Source organism: Lolium perenne, chromosome 3, assembly GCF_019359855.2.
Source record: "Lolium perenne isolate Kyuss_39 chromosome 3, Kyuss_2.0, whole genome shotgun sequence".
Lineage (NCBI taxonomy): Eukaryota > Viridiplantae > Streptophyta > Magnoliopsida > Poales > Poaceae > Lolium > Lolium perenne.
In genome coordinates this window covers 259,546,082-259,565,920 of record NC_067246.2, presented here as the reverse complement: position 1 = coordinate 259,565,920, position 19,839 = coordinate 259,546,082, and positions in this window count along the sequence as shown.

Below are 19,839 nucleotides of genomic sequence, written 5' to 3'. Positions count from 1 at the left end.
CGTTGACCAGCTCGCCGCCGTGTGCCTAGCTATAGCTCAGGCATGAACTGCAGAGATAGGGTGTGGGAAATCAAGCCGGCCCTGGCTCCGCCGCCATGTGCTCTGCTCGAGCGCCGCCCCACGCACCTCTTCCTCTGTTGTTCTGGGATCCCGATGTCCTCCACCCCACCGCCCATCGACCATGGCCGGCCACCTACCTAGGCGTTCGGGATCCGAAGGCGGGAGATGAGTAGCAGGCGCACTGCGGAGACTCGTGCCGCTCTCCTCGCCGACGTGGCCAGACCGCCATTGCAGCGGCACGTGAGCACGTTGCGTCATAGGAATGGGCAACTCGAGTGAATCCCATTGCCCGGCGGCCGGCGCCATAGCCAGATCGCATCGCCGTTCGGGGGATGGGGAGAAGAATTTTTGGCCTTCGCCTCGCCAAGCAGCGTGCTCTGCAGATTTCGATCTCGATTCCTCAGTCCCAACTTTGTTAGGCTCGAGATACGGGAGGATATAGGAATTGCGCTGGAGACGATGGAGAAAGCTTATGTAGATCAAGCCGGGGAAAGTTTGGATCTTGGGGGAGAGAGGAGGGCGGAGTTGCCTTGAATCTGGCGCCCGCCGTCGTGCGCACAGGAAAATTTGGGATCTCCATTGATCTCGGAAAGCTCGATTTCGAGTTTCGATGTCAGGAAACTCCGACGAACCTGTGCGATCTATTTGGTACAATTTTTTCTACGGCTTCTGCGAGAATCAGGCACGGAGCATAGAGACAATATATAGGTGGATTTCATGGGAAAGGGGGCACGAAATCGAGCAACCTTTACGGGATTGGATTCGGTTAGGGAGGAATCGAGTTAGAAAGGAATTCGTCCTTCTCCCGAGAGGTAGTTTGGGTCGGGTGGAAATAAAAAGAAGCACCAAACCGGTACGGTGGTAAAAGTATGTAATATACGATTTGGTGGGAGGGTAAAAAAGTCCAATGAAAAGTTGGACGAAAATTTTGGCAGAAACCTTAGCTCCTTTATTATTAGGTAGTATAGATATAGATTAGCACGAAATCTCCAACACTTATATTATACTATTTCCCCATCTAAAAACAGGTGTCTCACTTTTATCTCGATACGGATGTATCTAGATCTATGTTGTCAGAATCGTGATTCTGGATTGGACTGGAACCTCTATGGTAGGATCACGGATCATAGGATCTTAACTTTTAGAATTATAAATCTTAGATGCTACTTAGTAGAATCATTGAATCGTTCCACTTAATTTGGATCGTAAAGTCGTAGAATTGCATAATAGAATCATGATTCTAACAACTATGATCTAGATGCATTTTAGTTAGAGATACACCCGTATCTAAATAAAGTCAAGAGTAGAGACACCTATTTTTATACGAAGGGAGTACATGCATTAGAGATTATAAGTCCAATGAGCTTTTTAAAATTGTAAAACATTATAGAACCTCTCTCGTTATTGCACTCTCTCCTCTAATGTACTAGGACAAAGCCCGTGTGTTGCTACGGATCAAATCATATTACTTCCTCTGATTCATATTAATTTACTCCATTTTATCTAGATATAGATGTATATACTCAACAAAGCAAACACATCTAGATACATCCGTATATAAACCACTACCTTAAGTCAACTAATTTGAATCAGAGGGAGTACTAAGAATACTGCTTTCAAAATACCTTTAACTGCATTAAGATTTTAAATTGCAAGCATAGCCATAATTGATAAGTGAAATCCTCTATTAAGGAAATACAAAATTATCTAGTAAACCCGCAAGCACAAAGGACAATTAAATAAAATTGGTAGCACAAAGAAGCAAGTAGTTTGTAAATTTAATTGAATAAATGCGCCAGCTTCCATTCCCTCGCACAATTATGATGGCAATGGCCACAGAATGCAATGCTAGTCACATCGTCACTTGTTATCCTCATCCTCCAAGAACTCCTCAAAGATCCCAGTAAGACATCACAAAATAGGAGTATCTTCTATTCACTGCAATGACAATTTGTCATTCATTAGCTAGCATACGCAGACAAGTAGATTAATAGTGACAAGCTGCGCAATATGATATATAAGCATGGTTCAGTTGGCAACTGGGCAACCACTCAGCAAATATGGCATCACATTCGATCTGCCAAACTAAACTAACATGAACAATGTAAAGGAGGACATTTGAGCAAACCTACGTCCGTAAGAACATGCAGCGGTGTAACAAACATTTTTATGTTGTATACTACTCGATATGAAATACAATAACATATCTTATTGATGCTCCAGTCAGTACTTCTTTTGTCATATTGTAGCGGACCACAAACACATTATTATCTATAAAAAAGATTCATTTGAATTGTTAAATCAACAATGAGGGTTTTCATTTAAATCGGTTTATATAAGTCATTGGAACAAAAAATATCTTTGTGGGCATAAACACAAACATTTGGTGGTCAGAAAATGCGGAAATCCTCCTCTTAATTTCCCTAGACTGGAACGCTAACTCTGGAGTGGGATCCGGTGACTTGCCATGGGCGAGTCACCAGTGAATAGTACCGTTCCTTGATCCTATTTCTTGACCGTTGGATCCAAAATTCATGGCCAGATGAACATGAACAATCACTGCTATAGAAACCATCTACGGGTCATTGCTACAGAGGCACCTGCTACGCAGCATAAACAATATTTTTGTTACATACCATTCTACAGTATCCTTGCTACGATATTTAATCTGATACATCCATGTTTTATGTCCAACACCTAAAGCAGCAAGGCATGGTACTGTACATGGCAAGTCACCGGATCCCAGTCCACTAACTCTAGGTTCAGATCCGGAAGAGTATATACAGGTTGCTAAAAAAACTACTACTTATATACTTCATCAAATGGTATCTTTCCTATTCGATATCTAAGCTGTACATGCGTTTGTGTAATGTGTTCAGCCAGTGTATAGGCAGGCATTGGTATGGCATCCGCGACTTGCAGATGTTAAGTTCAGAAATTAGCATGATGCAAACGTAAAAAAACCTATCTTCCAAGCTAATCTATGATAAATAAATTTCCAGTGTCGATTCATCAAATTCTACAAGGACGTGAACCATCCTGTAACACATTTTTCTTGTGGTTCTTTTACTTCAACATTCTTTTGCCATCCAAACCTCTCGTACAAGGCAGCAAATAGGAGCGAACAAATATGCTTAGGCATACCTCTGTTATTCTCGTCAGACACTTCCCTTGTGCTGAAATACTGTCATTAATGGTATGCAAGTATATACCAAAACAATCATGCATCAAATGACCAACGGTGGAAACATTGTATATATAGTAGATTCAGATCATGCTGGGATACATTATGGACATGTATAAGTTTACCTCGGAAGAAAATGTTGAGGTGTGATACAAACCTTATGTTATCACCAGAATTTGACCGAGTCAGAGGTGGGCCACGATTGAGATAGACTTGAAGATATACATGGGAGGAAGAACAAGAATTGGCCTTATACACGAAGTTGGGCTGAGTTGCCCATGTATCTGTAATATAGTAGATCGCATCTTAGATTAAAAGTTAGAGTTTTACCCGTGCACGGTTAGGTGCACGCCTGAATTAGAAAGTCTGCTGGACTATAAATATGTATCTAGGGTTTATGGAATAAACAACAACTCACGTTCAACCCAAAACAAACCAATCTCGGCGCATCGCCAACTCCTTCGTCTCGAGGGTTTCTACCAGGTAAGCGACATGCTGCCTAGATCGCATCTTGCGATCTAGGCAGCACAAGCTCCACGTTGTTCATGCGTTGCTCGTACTGAAGCGTCTTTGATGGCGAGCAACGTAGTTATCATAGATGTGTTAGGGTTAGCATAGTTCTTCGTATAACATGCTTACGTAGTGCAACCCTTGCATGTCTAGCCGCCCTCACACCTATCTCAGGTGTGGGGGCGGCACCCCGCTTGATCATTATTTAGTAGATCTGATCCGTTACGATTGCTCCTTGTTCTGCAAGGATTAGTTTAATATCTGCAATAGTTAGGCCTTACAAAGGGGGGGAGGATCCAGCGGCACGTAGGGTGGCGTTCGCAAGTCCTAAACAGGATGTTCCGAGGATCAACTTCATGTTGGTTTTTAGGCCTTGTTTAGGATCGGCTTACGATCACCGTGCGTGGCCGCGAGGCCCAACCTGGAGTAGGATGATCCGATTATGCGGTGAAAACCCTAAATCGTCGTAGATCTCATTAGCTTTATCTTGATCAAGCAGGATCACCATATATTCGTGCACCCCGTACGAATCATGGGTGGATCGGCTCTTTGAGCCGATTCACAGGATAACCTGAGAGCCGATCGAGGCTCGTATTTAATGTTTACGTGTATGCCATGCAGGAAACTAAGCGAGGCATCCCCATCACCTTCCTGACCAGGTATAGGTCAGGTGGCACGCCCTTGCACTTCGCATCGGACGTGTGACCAGAAGAGCATTGCGGGCCGTCGCTCGGAGGGGTCTCAGCCAGCCGCAGCTCTAGGCTCTTCCCGGCTCTACCGTGTTGACCGTCGCTGCCCGCCGGTGGGTTTTGGCAGTCAACACATTCTGGCACGCCCGGTGGGACAATCGTCTACATCAACCACATCGCCATCTACATCTGAGATGGCGGACGGCACGCCAGTCACCTACGAGGAGCTGCCTGACGAGCTCAAGAAGAGATATGACGAGATCAAGGTCACCCTCGAAGCCGACCTCATCGGCTCTTTTCAGAGAACCCGTTCCCATGGCATCAGATGGAAGGGATTCTCACCGCAAGGTGCACTCGATGGGATAGACCTCTGCCCCGTCGGAGGAACGCACCAGGGGCCTGCGGCAGGAGATCAACTACTTGGTGGCTCACTCGCTATACCGCCACTCTGAAAACCTGGTCAACGTGTTGGAGCGTGTCGCTCTGCGCGTGATCCAGGAGATCATGAGCCACCAGTACTCGCCGTCAGGACGAGCTCTCGGGACGCATCAAGGAGAGTTGCCACTCCAGTCCCGTCCACCGCTGCCATATGCGTTGGCAGCACCAGCTGAAGTGCCGGCTACACCGGCATTCGTCGTCTACAAGATCGGTGGTGACCCTAGTGACTACCAGTTCTTGGCTGAGGCGCCTAAGGAGATCCCTCAAGGATACGCGTGCACTTATATGCCAGATTGTGGCAACTGGGCACTCTCAAACCAGGCCACAACGTCAGGGACTCCGGCGAAGACAGGAGGAACGTCAGCGACAGAGCTTGAGAAGCAGACGTGGCTAACTAAGTACGCCACCCCGACGAAACTCCCGAGCCCAGCTCCTGCAGTTGGCTCAGAGCTGGAAAAGCAAACATGGCTGGCTAAGTACGCCACCCCAGCGAATCTTCAGAGTGCAACTCCTGCAGCCAAAGACACGGCGGATCGATCGTACCATGCGAGAGACCAGTTCGGCATGGTGCCGAAAAGAAGGGCAATCGGCTATTCCAAGCCGTACCCCGACGAGTACGAGATGATCCCGCTGCCACCTAAATATCGGCTCCCTGACTTCTCCAAATTCAGTGGATCAGATGGCGCCAGCTCCATCGAGCACGTCGGCCGATATTTGGCGCAACTTGGACCGGCTTCAGTGTCGGATCAGCTACGCGTGAGGCTCTTTTCGCAGTCCCTCACGGGATCGGCTTTTGGATGGTACACCTCTTTGCCAGCAAACTCCATCCGGTCTTGGAAGCAATTGGAAGAACAGTTCCATATGCAATACCATTCAGAAGCTTCCGAGTCCAGCATTGCCGATCTAGCACAACTACGTCAGAAGCGCGGAGAAACGGTGACAGAGTACATCCAGCGCTTCAGGAATCTTAGGAACCGATGTTATTCGGTTCGTATAACTGAAAAGGAAGCAGTCGAGTTGGCAGTAGCTGGCCTTGCAACACAGCTCAAGGACATGGCCTCCCAAGCAGATTATCCCTCGCTGGCGCACATGGTTCAGAAACTATCAGCATATGAACAGCGCCACCCGGACCTGTACCAAGACAAGCTCAAGCGTGCAGTAATCCTGGTTGATGCAGAGGAAGACGAAGTGCCTGCGGGAGACCAAGAAGTAGCAGTGGCTGAGTGGACTCGGGGAGGAACCCCCGTGTCCTGCAAATGGGTAAAGCCACCAGGGCCGCCCAGGGGATTTGATTTTGACGTGACCAAGACTGAACAAATCTTCGACCTCCTGCTCAAGGAGAAACAGTTGACGATTCCTGAAGGTCTCAAGTTCCCCACGGCGCAAGAGCTGAACGGAAAGCCGTACTGCAAATACCACAACTCGCTCTCCCATGCCACCAACGACTGCAGGGTGTGGCGTCAGCACATCCAAGCGGCGATAGAGAAGGGGCGTCTAATTTTCAACCAGTACGCCATGAAGGTCGACACCCAACCCTTCCCCGCCGTTAACATGGTAGAAGTCACCCACCCTGAGGGTTGCCAGCCAGGTCCCTCGTTCAGCATCAACATGGTAGGATCTGGGAACCACTCTGGCAAAGATGGAGATGAGGGCAGCTGCTCTCATAGCAAGGACACAGAGGAGGCCGCTCCACGCGATCGGCTCCATCATGATGGCAAGCGCTACGTCACAGAGGGAGAGGTGAAGAACATAAGATATCAACGACCTCTCTCTGATCACCTCCTCAACAAATATGTGAGTCAGTATGACCAACGCCGACGGTCCAACTATGATGATGAAGGAGATCGTCTGGCTAGGGAAGCCAGAAGACATCGTCGGCATGATCGCGATGAGGAGGAGCACGAGCGCTGTGCCACAGAAAAATCAAGGGAGCAAGATGACAACGCCAGACACTGGGACTGCCCTTTCTTCAGACACTGCTGGGATTCAGGAATGAGCCGATTGCCCACAATCGGCAACTGCCCAGAATGCAACCAGAAGAAGAAGGAGGCAGCCAACGTTTCTGTGTTCAAGCGCTTAGGGCCTCTCCCGCCACAAAGCAAACGCGCTGAGTCACCTCGTTGGGCAGATCTTGAGGATTCCGAAGACGAGGGACAAGAAGAAGAAGAAGACAGGTACCACCGTCCAAGATGGTGCCCTGACGGACTCAGCCGTTCACAAAAACGCAGGGTTCAGCGGTTGCGCGGCCTGGAGGAAGCCGAAAGGTTATACCTGCATACGCTAAGGAAGGCACGACCTGATCTGGCTGCAAAAGTTCAGCGAACCCTGGACGAAGAGGGTCGTCCACGGAAAATGGAGTGGCGCCCCAAACAAAGGAGAGCCGATGATGAAACATCGGCTGGCACGAACATGGTGTTCATCCTCCCTTCGGAGTTCAGTGCTCCAGGGTTAGATGAGATATCCGTGGCACAACTTGACTGCGGCCCACGGCCGGTTATCTTTGAGAAGCCACGAGAAAAGAGCTACAGACATCTGAAGGCCCTGTACTTGCGAGGATATATCGATGGGAGGCCTGTAAATAAGATGCTGGTGGACACCGGAACGGCAGTTAACATCATGCCGTACTCCATGCTACCTCGGCTGGGACGCTCTAGCTCGGATCTAATCAAGACCAACGTGACTTTGAGCGATTTCAACGGCCAAGCGTCTGAGGCACAAGGAGTTTTGAACGTGGATCTGACTGTAGGAAGGAAAACCATCCCTACAACGTTCTTCATCGTTGATAGCACGAGCAGTTATGCTGTGCTGCTGGGAAGAGATTGGATCCACGCCAACTGCTGTATTCCCTCCACGATGCACCAATGCATAATACAGTGGGATGGAGATGAGGTAGAGGTCGTCCAGGCCGATGACTCAGCCGAAATTTCAACGGCTGGCATGAACGCATGGGAAGCAGCAGGCCAAGAACCCCTCTCAGGCATCAACTTGGACGACTGCGAGCGCATCGATGTGACAAAGGGAAGGGTTAAGCTGGTTTTATCCACTGGCCTGACCATGTAGTTGAAGCAAAGCGATGTGCAACTTGGCGAGGCTGATCCTTGTGATCGGCCCCAAAGGTCTATGAAGGGACATTACAGAACCTTCAGTCAGCGCTCCAATCATTATGGAGGCCGGTCCCAGCAATCGGCCAAAATTATCCTCACCACATGTTCTGCTTGTGTTCGCCCTTGACCCTATCAGGAGCCGACGTGCGAATTACAGAGCCGATATCTGCCATTCTTTGACAGCTTCGGCTCGGGGGGGCACCTAAACATGGGAACAGATGCAGGGGTACATGTGTGCAATGAAATACTGGGGGCCGATAGGAGAAAATCGGCCAGTAAAAAATTTTTTACAGCCGATGCAAGGGCATCGACTTTAAAATTGAGAAACAGCCGATGCGCAGCCATCGACTCTAGTGGAATTATGCGATGTTTATCGAGTCTCCACTAAATCCAGGCCAGCGGTGGTGCCTTCTGTTGCTTCGAGGGAATAAAACAATGGAAATTTCTTCAGCTGCTTCGAGCCGATCCGGGTTCCTGAACCTTTTTGTCGAGGATTTCCAATCTTTGGGGCTAGTTCAGCTGAAACGGAAGATTATCGGCTCTCTGAGGAAGAAAGAGGATCGGCTTTGGCGCATTTGCTCTGACATTCTCGCCTCGAGTAAGGCTCGGGGGGCAGCAGGCTCGAGTAAGGCTCGGGGGGCAGCAGGCCTGGTGGATGCTCTGTTTTACTCTGTTTAAAGAGCCGATGGGGATACCATCGGCTGCTCCTTCATTGCAACCTTCTTCACAATTATGAGTACTGAAGAGGATTATTGGATTTGGTTGGAAAAGTTCAAAGGTTTCCCTGAAGATCCTGCATTTTCCATCAGATTTAGAAAATCATCAGTTGAAGAAGGGAAGGGTGAATTTCAAAGAACCGATGCGGTGCTATCGGCTCAATACGCATTGGCAAAGGGGACGAATCGGCAAGGTCAGTAGAAGAGGGAATCGGCTCAATTAAACTCAGAAGAAATCGGCAAAATCAAATTGGGGAAAAGTTCTTCATTGATAGGCGAGATTTCTTACATAAAGAGCTAATTGCTCTCAAAAGGAAATACTAGGGGATACATTGCCCCATCTACTACTGCTGGCCCTATTCTAGAGGTCCTATCTACGGGCCATCACTGCCCTCGTCGTCGCCGTCGTCGCCGCTGTCGGCGCTGCTCCCGGTGGGCTCGTCGTCGCTCCAATGGCCGCCGACCGGGCCCTCGTTGTCTTCATCTTCTTCGTCAGCGTCGTCCTCGTCGCTGTCGAAGTCGCTAAGGTTGCCCGGCCAAGGGCAGAACCGCTTGGCCGGCGGCTCGTCGGAGGAGCTGTCGTCGTCGTCCTCCTCCTCCTCTTCCTCCTCCTCCACCCCCTCGGAGGAGGTGAAGTCATCCCAGGAGAAGCGATCGTCATCGCTCTCCTCCTCCGATTCCCCGTTGGCGAGGAAGCGGAGGTCGCTCTCCCCGTCCATCGAGGACTGGTCGTCCTCGGACCAGATGGAGAAGTCATGGTCTGACTCCTCCCCGGCCGCAATGGCGCGGCGGATGTTCGCCGCGTGGACCTCTGCCGGGTTGTACTCCGGCGTCGGCTCACGGGATGTGGAGGACTGGCTGGAAGGATCCGATGGAGCAGAGGAGGAAGAAGACATGGTGGCAGGAGGGCTTTTTGAGTGCTAATGCGAAGGAGATGCAGAGGAGAACTGTTCGTAGCGGTTAAATAAAAGGGGATATAGTGGAAATTCAATGCCACAGCAGTTTCCGAGGAAGTGGTGCCTAAAAAAAAAAAAAAAAAACTGCCCGGTCACGCGGAGAAGTTGAGAAGGCAGGGCATCATGATGAAGGATACTGCAACGGTTCTGCCACGACATGACCCGACAAAGGAAAACAGAGTGATTTTGGAATTACCAATTCCAAAACCAGGGGGGCATGTGTTATCACCAGAATTTGACCGAGTCAGAGGTGGGCCACGATTGAGATAGACTTGAAGATATACATGGGAGGAAGAACAAGAATTGGCCTTATACACGAAGTTGGGCTGAATTGCCCATGTATCTGTAATATAGTAGATCGCATCTTAGATTAAAAGTTAGAGTTTTACCCGTGCACGGTTAGGTGCACGCCTGAATTAGAAAGTCCGCTGGACTATAAATATGTATCTAGGGTTTATGGAATAAACAACAACTCACGTTCAACCCAAAACAAACCAATCTCGGCGCATCGCCAACTCCTTCGTCTCGAGGGTTTCTACCAGGTAAGCGACATGCTGCCTAGATCGCATCTTGCGATCTAGGCAGCACAAGCTCCACGTTGTTCATGCGTTGCTCGTACTGAAGCGTCTTTGATGGCGAGCAACGTAGTTATCATAGATGTGTTAGGGTTAGCATAGTTCTTCGTATAACATGCTTACGTAGTGCAACCCTTGCATGTCTAGCCGCCCTCACACCTATCTCAGGTGTGGGGGCGGCACCCCGCTTGATCATTATTTAGTAGATCTGATCCGTTACGATTGCTCCTTGTTCTGCAAGGATTAGTTTAATATCTGCAATAGTTAGGCCTTACAAAGGGGGGGAGGATCCAGCGGCACGTAGGGTGGCGTTCGCAAGTCCTAAACAGGATGTTCCGAGGATCAACTTCATGTTGGTTTTTAGGCCTTGTTTAGGATCGGCTTACGATCACCGTGCGTGGCCGCGAGGCCCAACCTGGAGTAGGATGATCCGATTATGCGGTGAAAACCCTAAATCGTCGTAGATCTCATTAGCTTTATCTTGATCAAGCAGGATCACCATATATTCGTGCACCCCGTACGAATCATGGGTGGATCGGCTCTTTGAGCCGATTCACAGGATAACCTGAGAGCCGATCGAGGCTCGTATTTAATGTTTACGTGTATGCCATGCAGGAAACTAAGCGAGGCATCCCCATCACCTTCCTGACCAGGTATAGGTCAGGTGGCACGCCCTTGCACTTCGCATCGGACGTGTGACCAGAAGAGCATTGCGGGCCGTCACTCGGAGGGGTCTCAGCCAGCCGCAGCTCTAGGCTCTTCCCGGCTCTACCGTGTTGACCGTCGCTGCCCGCCGGTGGGTTTTGGCAGTCAACACCTTAAGAATAGGAAAAAGCGGCTCTGCAGCAGCAGGGCGTCGATGGGCATCTCGCTACGCGAGCTAGCCCGGCTTCTCTTCTCCTCCCGCTCGTCCTTCCCTTCTCCCAGCGACGCGGTGACGCCTTCGTTGACCAGCTCGCCGCCGTGTGCCTAGCTATAGCTCAGGCATGAACTGCAGAGATAGGGTGTGGGAAATCAAGCCGGCCCTGGCTCCGCCGCCATGTGCTCTGCTCGAGCGCCGCCCCACGCACCTCTTCCTTTGTTGTGCCGGGATCCCGATGTCCTCCCCCCACCGCCCGTCGACCATGGCCGGCCACCTACCTAGGCATTCGGGATCCGAAGGCGGGAGATGAGTAGCAGGCGCACTGCGGAGACTCGTGCCGCTCTCCTCGCCGACGTGGCCAGACCGCCATTTGCAGCGGCACGTGAGCACGTTGCGTCGTAGGAACGGGCAACTCGAGTGAATCCCATTGCCCGGCGGCCGGCGCCATAGCCAGATCGCATCGCCGTTCGGGGGTTGGGGAGAATAATTTTTGGCCTTCGCCTCGCCAAGCAGCGTGCTCTGCAGATTTCGATCTCGATTCCTCAGTCCCAACTTTGTTAGGCTCGAGATACTGGAGGATATAGGAATTGCGCTGGAGACGATGGAGAAAGCTTATGTAGATCAAGCCGGGGAAAGTTTGGATCTTGGGGGAGAGAGGAGGGTGGAGTTACCTTGAATCCGGCGCCCGCCGTCGTGCGCACAGTAAAATTTGGGATCTCCATTGATCTAGGAAAGCTCAATTTCGAGTTTCGATGTCAGGAAACTCCGATGAACCTGTGCGATCTATTTGGTACAAGTTTTTCTACGGCTTCTGCGAGAATCAGGCACGGAGCATAGAGACAATATATAGGTGGATTTCGTGGGAAAGGGGGCACGAAATCGAGCAACCTTTACGGGATTGGATTCGATTAGGGAGGAATCGAGTTAGAAAGGAATTCGTCCTTCTCCCGAGAGGTAGTTTGGGTCGGGTGGAAATAAAAAGAAGCACCAAACCGGTACGGTGGTAAAAGTATGTAATATACGATTTGTTGGGAGGGTAAAAAAGTTGAATGAAAAGTTGGACGAAAATTTTGGCAGAAACCTTAGCTCCTTTATTATTAGGTAGTATAGATATAGATTAGCACGAAATCTCCAACACTTATATTATACTATTTCCCCATCTAAAAACATGTGTCTCGCTTTTATCTCGATACGGATGTATCTAGATCTATGTTGTCAGAATCGTGATTCTGGATTGGACTGGAACCTCTGTGGTAGGATCACAGATCATAGGATCTTAACTTTTAGAATTATAAATCTTAGATGCTACTTAGTAGAATCGTTGAATCGTTCCACTTAATTTGGATCGTAAAGTCGTAGAATTGCATAATAGAATCATGATTCTAACAACTATGATCTAGATGAATTTTAATTAGAGATACACCGGTATCTAAATAAAGTCAAGAGTCGAGACACCTATTTTTATACGAAGGGAGTACATGCATTAGAGATTATAAGTCCTATGAGCTTTTTAGAATTGTAAAACATTATAGAACCTCTCTCATTATGGCTCTCTCTCCTCTAATGTACTAGGACAAAGCCCGTACGTTGCTACGGATCAAATCATATTACTTCCTCTGATTCATATTAATTTACTCCATTTTATCTAGATATAGATGTATATACTCAACAAAGCAAACACATCTAGATACATCCGTATATAAACCACAACGTTAAGTCAACTAATTTGAATCAGAGGGAGTACTAAGAATACTGCTTTCAAAATACCTTTAACTGCATTAAGATTTTAAATTGCAAGCATAGCCATAATTGATAAGTGAACTCCTCTATTGAGGAAATACAAAATTATCTAGTAAACCCGCAAGCACAAAGGACAATTAAATAAAATTGGTAGCACAAAGAAGCAAGTAGTTTGTAAATTTAATTGAATAAATGCGCCAGCTTCCATTCCCTCGCACAATTATGATGGCAATGGCCACAGAATGCAATGCTAGTCACATCGTCACTTGTTATCCTCATCCTCCAAGAACTCCTCAAAGATCCCAGTAAGACATCACAAAATAAGAGTATCTTCTATTCACTGCAATGACAATTTGTCATTCATTAGCTAGCATACGCAGACAAGTAGATTAATAGTGACAAGCTACGCAATATGATATATAAGCATGGTTCAGTTGGCAACTGGGCAACCACTCAGCAAATATGGCATCACATTCGATCCACCAAACTAAACTAACATGAACAATGTAAAGGAGGACATTTGAGCAGACCTACTTCCGTAAGAACATGCAGCGGTGTAACAAACATTTTTATGTTGTATACTACTTGATATAAAATACAATAACATATCTTATTGATGCTCCGGTCAGTACTTCTTTTGTCATATTGTAGCGGACCACAAACACATTATTATCTATTAAAAGATTCATTTGAATTGTTAAATCAACAATGAGTGTTTACATTTAAATCGGTTTATATAAGTCATTGGAACGAAAAATATCTTTGTAGGCATAAACACAAACATTTGGTGGTCAGAAAACGCGGAAATCCTCCTCTTAATTTCTCTAGACTGGAACGCTAACTCTGGTGTGGGATCCGGTGACTTGCCATGGGCGAGTCACCAGTGAATAGTACCATTCCTTGATCCTATTTCTTGACCGTTGGATACAAAATTCATGGCCAGATGAACATGAACAATCACTGCTATAGAAACCATCTACGGGTCATTGCTACAGAGGAACCTGCTACGCAGCATAAACAATATTTTTGTTACATGCCATTCTACAGTATCCTTGCTGCGATATTTAATCTGATCCATCCATGTTTTATGTCCAACACCTAAAGCAGCAAGGCATGGTACTGTACATGGCAAGTCACCGGATCCCAGTCCACTAACTCTAGGTTCAGATCCGGAAGAGTATATACAGGTTGCTAAAAAAGCTACTACTTATATACTTCATCAAATGTTATCTTTCCTATTCGATATCTAAGCTGTACATGCGTTTGTGTAATGTGTTCAGCCAGTGTATAGGCAGGCATTGGTATGGCATCCGCGACTTGCAGATGTTAAGTTCAGAAATTAGCATGATGCAAACGTTAAAAAACCTATCTTCCAAGCTAATCTATGATAAATAAATTTCCAGTGTCGATTCATCAAATTCTACAAGGACGTGAACCATCCTGTAACACATTTTTCTTGTGGTTCTTTTACTTTAACATTCTTTTGCCATCCAAACCTCTCGTACAAGGCAGCAAATAGGTGCGAACAAATATGCTTAGCCATACCTCTGTTATTCTCGTCAGACACTTCCCTTGTGCTGAAATACTGTCATTAATGGTATGCAAGTATATACCAAAACAATCATGCATCAAATGACCAACGGTGGAAACATTGTATATATAGTAGATTCAGATCATGCTGGGATACATTATGGACATGTACAAGTTTACCTCAGAACAAAATGTTGAGGTGTGATATGATACGTCTCCGACGTATCGATAATTTCTTATGTTCCATGCCACATTATTGATGATATCTACATGTTTTATGCACACTTTATGTCATATTCGTGCATTTTCTGGAACTAACCTATTAACAAGATGCCGAAGTGCCGATTCTTGTTTTTCTGCTGTTTTTGGTTTCAGAAATCCTAGTAAGGAAATATTCTCGGAATTGGACGAAATCAATGCCCAGGGTCCTATTTTGCCACGAAGCTTCCAGAAGACCGAAGAGTCAACGAAGTGGGGCCACGAGGTGGCCAGGAGGGTAGGCGGTGCGGCCCCACCCTTGGCCGCGCCGACCTGTCTCCTAGGCCCCTCGCGACGCCCCCTGACCTACCCTTCCGCCTACAAATAGCCTTCGTCGCGAAACCCCCAGTACCGAGAGCCACGATACGGAAAACCTTCCAGAGACGCCGCCGCCACCAATCCCATCTCGGGGGATTCAGGAGATCGCCTCCGGCACCCTGCCGGAGAGGGGAATCATCTCCCGGAGGACTCTACGCCGCCATGGTCACCTCCGGAGTGATGTGTGAGTAGTCTACCCCTGGACTATGGGTCCATAGCAGTAGCTAGATGGTTGTCTTCTCCTCATTGTGCTTAATTGTCGGGTCTTGTGAGCTACCGAACATGATCAAGATCATCTATCTGTAATTCTATATGTTGTGTTTGTTGGGATCCGTTGAATAGAGAATACCATGTTATGTTGATTATCAATTTATATCTATGTGTTGTTTATGATCTTGCATGCTCTCCGTTATTAGTAGAGGCTCTGGCCAAGTTTTTGCTAGTAACTCCAAGAGGGGGTATTTATGCGCGATAGTGGGTTCATGTATCCGTGAATCTGGGGAAGTGACAGAAATCTCTAAGGTTATGGATGTGCTGTTGCCACTAGGGATAAAACATTGATGCTATTTCTGAGGATGTAGTTATTGATTACATTACGCGCAATACTTAATGCAATTGTCTGTTGTTAGCAACTTAATACTGGAAGGGGTTCGGATGATAACCTGAAGGTGGACTTTTTAGGCATAGATGCATGCTGGATAGCGGTCTATGTACTTTGTCGTAATGCCCAATTAAATCTCACTATACTCATCATAATATGTATGTGCATGGTCATGCCCTCTTTATTTTTCAATTGCCCAACTGTAATTTGTTCACCCAACATGCTGTTTATCTTATGGGAGAGACACCTCTAGTGAACTGTGGACCCCGGTCCAATTCTCTATACTGAAATACAATCTACTGCAATACTTGTTCTACTGTTTTCTGCAAACAATCATCATCCACACTATACATCTAATCCTTTGTTACAGCAAGCCGGTGAGATTGACAACCTCGCTGTTTCGTTGGGGTAAAGTACTTGGTTTGTGTTGTGCAGGTTCCACGTTGGCGCCGGAATCCCTGGTGTTGCGCCGCACTACATCTCGCCGCCATCAACCTTCAACGTGCTTCTTGACTCCTACTGGTTCGATAAACCTTGGTTTCTAACTGAGGGAAACTTGCTTTGTACGCATCACACCTTCCACTTGGGGTTCCCAACGGTCGCGTGCTGTACGCGTGTCAAGCTAAATTTCTGGCGCCGTTGCCGGGGAGATCAAGACACGCTGCAAGGGGAGTCTCCACATCCCAATCTCTTTACTTTGTTTTTGTCTTGCTTAGTTTTATTTACTACTTTGTTTTCTGCACTAAATCAAAATACAAAAAAATTAGTTGCTAGTTTTACTTTATTTACTATCTTGTTTGCTATATCAAAAACACAAAAAAAATAGTTACTTGCATTTACTTTATCTAGTTTGCTTTATTTACTATTGCTAAAATGGGTACTCCTGAAAATACTAAGTTGTGTGACTTCACAACCACAAATAATAATGATTTCTTATGCACACCTATTGCTCCACCTGCTACTACAGCAGAATTCTTTGAAATTAAACCTGCTCTACTAAATCTTGTTATGCGAGAGCAATTTTCTGGTGTTAGTTCTGATGATGCTGCTGCCCATCTCAATAATTTTGTTGAATTGTGTGAAATGCAAAAGTATAAAGATGTAGATGGTGACATTATAAAATTAAAATTGTTCCCTTTCTCATTAAGAGGAAGAGCTAAAGATTGGTTGCTATCTCTGCCTAAGAATAGTATTGATTCATGGACTAAATGCAAGGATGCTTTTATTGGTAGATATTATCCCCCTGCTAAAATTATATCTTTGAGGAGTAGCATAATGAATTTTAAACAATTGGATAATGAGCATGTTGCACAAGCATGGGAAAGAATGAAATCTTTGGTTAAAAATTGCCCAACCCATGGACTGACTACTTGGATGATCATCCAAACCTTTTATGCAGGACTGAATTTTTCTTCGCGGAACCTATTGGATTCAGCTGTTGGAGGTACCTTTATGTCCATCACTCTTGGTGAAGCAACAAAGCTTCTTGATAATATGATGATCAATTACTCTGAATGGCACACGGAAAGAGCTCCACAAGGTAAGAAGGTAAATTCTGTCGAAGAAACCTCTTCCTTGAGTGATAAGATTGATGCTATTATGTCTATGCTTGTGAATGATAGGACTAATGTTGATCCGAATAATGTTCCGTTAGCTTCATTGGTTGCTCAAGAAGAACATGTTGATGTAAACTTCATTAAAAATAATAATTTCAACAACAATGCTTACCGGAACAATTCTAGTAACAACTATAGGCCATACCCTTATAATAATGGCAACGGCTATGGTAATTCTTATGGGAATTCTTACAACAATAATAGGAACACACCCCCTGGACTTGAAGCCATGCTTAAAGAATTTATTAGTACACAAACTGCTTTTAACAAATCTGTTGAAGAAAAGCTTGGGAAAATTGATATACTTGCTTCCAAAGTCGATAGTCTTGCTGCCGATATTGATCTTTTGAAATCGAAAGTTATGCCTAATGAAAATCATCATAATAAAATTGTTACTACAGCAAATGCCATCCAAGTTAGAATTAATGAGAATATAAGATTGATGGCCGAATTGCGTGCTAGGTGGGAAAGAGAAGAAAATGAAAAAGAAGAGAATATAGCTAAAGTTTGGACTATTACCACCACTAGTAATGCTAATGCTACACAAGTTGCTTCACCTCCTACTAATAATAATAAAATAATTTATGTTAGCAATGTTTCCACTTCCAATGCAAAGCGCGAAAAACCGCCTGAAACTGCTAAAACTGCTGAAACTGCCTGTGATAAAACTGCTGAAATTTTTTCCAACATTGGGGATGATGATCCCATTGCTTTAGATTATAATGGTTTGAATTTTGATGATTGCCACATCTCTGAAGTTATAAAGTTCTTACAAAAACTTGCTAAAAGTCCTAATGCTAGTGCTATAAATTTGGCTTTCACGAAACATATTACAAATGCTCTCATAAAAGCTAGAGAAGAGAAACTAGAACGCGAAGCTTCTATTCCTAGGAAGCTAAAGGATGGTTGGGAGCCCATCATTAAGATTAAGGTCAATGACTTTGATTGTAATGCTTTATGTGATCTTGGTGCAAGTATTTCTGTTATGCCTAAGAAAATCTATAATATGCTTGACTTGCCACCATTGAAAAATTGTTATTTGGATGTTAATCTTGCTGATCATTCTACAAAGAAACCTTTGGGGAAAGTTGATAATGTTCGCATTACCGTTAACAATAACCTTGCCCCCGTTGATTTTGTTGTCTTGGATATTGAATGCAATGCATCTTGTCCCATTATATTGGGAAGACCTTTTCTTCGAACTGTTGGTGCTATCATTGATATGAAGGAAGGTAATATTAAATATCAATTTCCTCTCAAGAAAGGTATGGAACACTTCCCTAGAAAGAGAATGAAGTTACCTTTTGATTCTACTATTACAACAAATTATGATGTTGACACTTCGTCTCTTGATAATACTTGATACACACTTTCTGCGCCTAGCTGAAAGGCGTTAAAGAAAAGCGCTTATGGGAGACAACCCATGTTTTCACTACAATACTTTGTTTTATATTTGAGTCTTGCAAGTTGTTTAATACTGTAGCAACCTCTCCTTATCTTAGTTTAGTGTTTTATTGTGCCAAGTAAAGTCGTTGATAGTAAGGTTCATACTAGATTTGGATTACTGCGCAGAAACAGATTTCTTTGCTGTCAAGAATCTGGGCAAAATTCTCTGTAGGTAACTCAGAAAATTATGCCAATTTACGTGAGTGATCCTCAGATATGTACGCAACTTTCATTCAATTTGAGCATTTTCATTTGAGCAAGTCTGGTGCCTCAATAAAATTCGTCAATATGAACTGTTCTGTTTTTGACAGATTCTGCCTTTTATTTCGCATTGCCTGTTTTGATATGCTTGATGGATATTTCGATTCCATTGACTTTCAGTAGCTTTGTGCAATGTCCAGAAGTGTTAAGAATGATTTATGTCACCTCTGAACATGTATATTTTGATTGTGCACTAACCCTCTAATGAGTTGTTTTGAGTTTGGTGTGGAGGAAGTTTTCAAGGATCAAGAGAGGGAGATGATACAACATGATCAAGGAGAGTGAAAGCTCTAAGCTTGGGGATGCCCCGGTGGTTCACCCCTGCATATATCAAGAAGAATCAAGCGTCTAAGCTTGGGGATGCCCAAGGCATCCCCTTCTTCATCGACAACATTATCAGGTTCCTCCCCTGAAACTATATTTTTATTCCGTCACATCTTATGTGCTTTGCTTGGAGCGTCGGTTTGTTTTTGTTTTGTTTGAATAAAATGGATCCTAGTATTCTTTGTGTGGGAGAGAGACACGCTCCGCTGTAGCATATGGACAAGTATGTCCTTAGGCTTTACTCATAATATTCATGGCGAAGTTTCTTCTTCGTTAAATTGTTATATGGTTGGAATTGGAAAATGATACATGTAGTAATTGCTAAAATGTCTTGGATAATGTGATACTTGGCAATTGTTGTGCTCATGTTTAAGCTCTTGCATCATATACTTTGCGCCTATTAATGAAGAAATACATAGAGCATGCTAAAATTTGGTTTGCATATTTGGTCTCTCTAAAGTCTAGATAATTTCTAGTATTGAGTTTGAACAACAAGGAAGACGGTGTAGAGTCTTATAATGTTTACAATATGTCTTTTACGTGAGTTTTGCTGCACCGCTTCATCCTTGTGTTTGTTTCAAATAGCCTTGCTAGCCTAAACCTTGTATCAAGAGGGAATACTTCTCATGCATCCAAAACACTTGGGCCAAC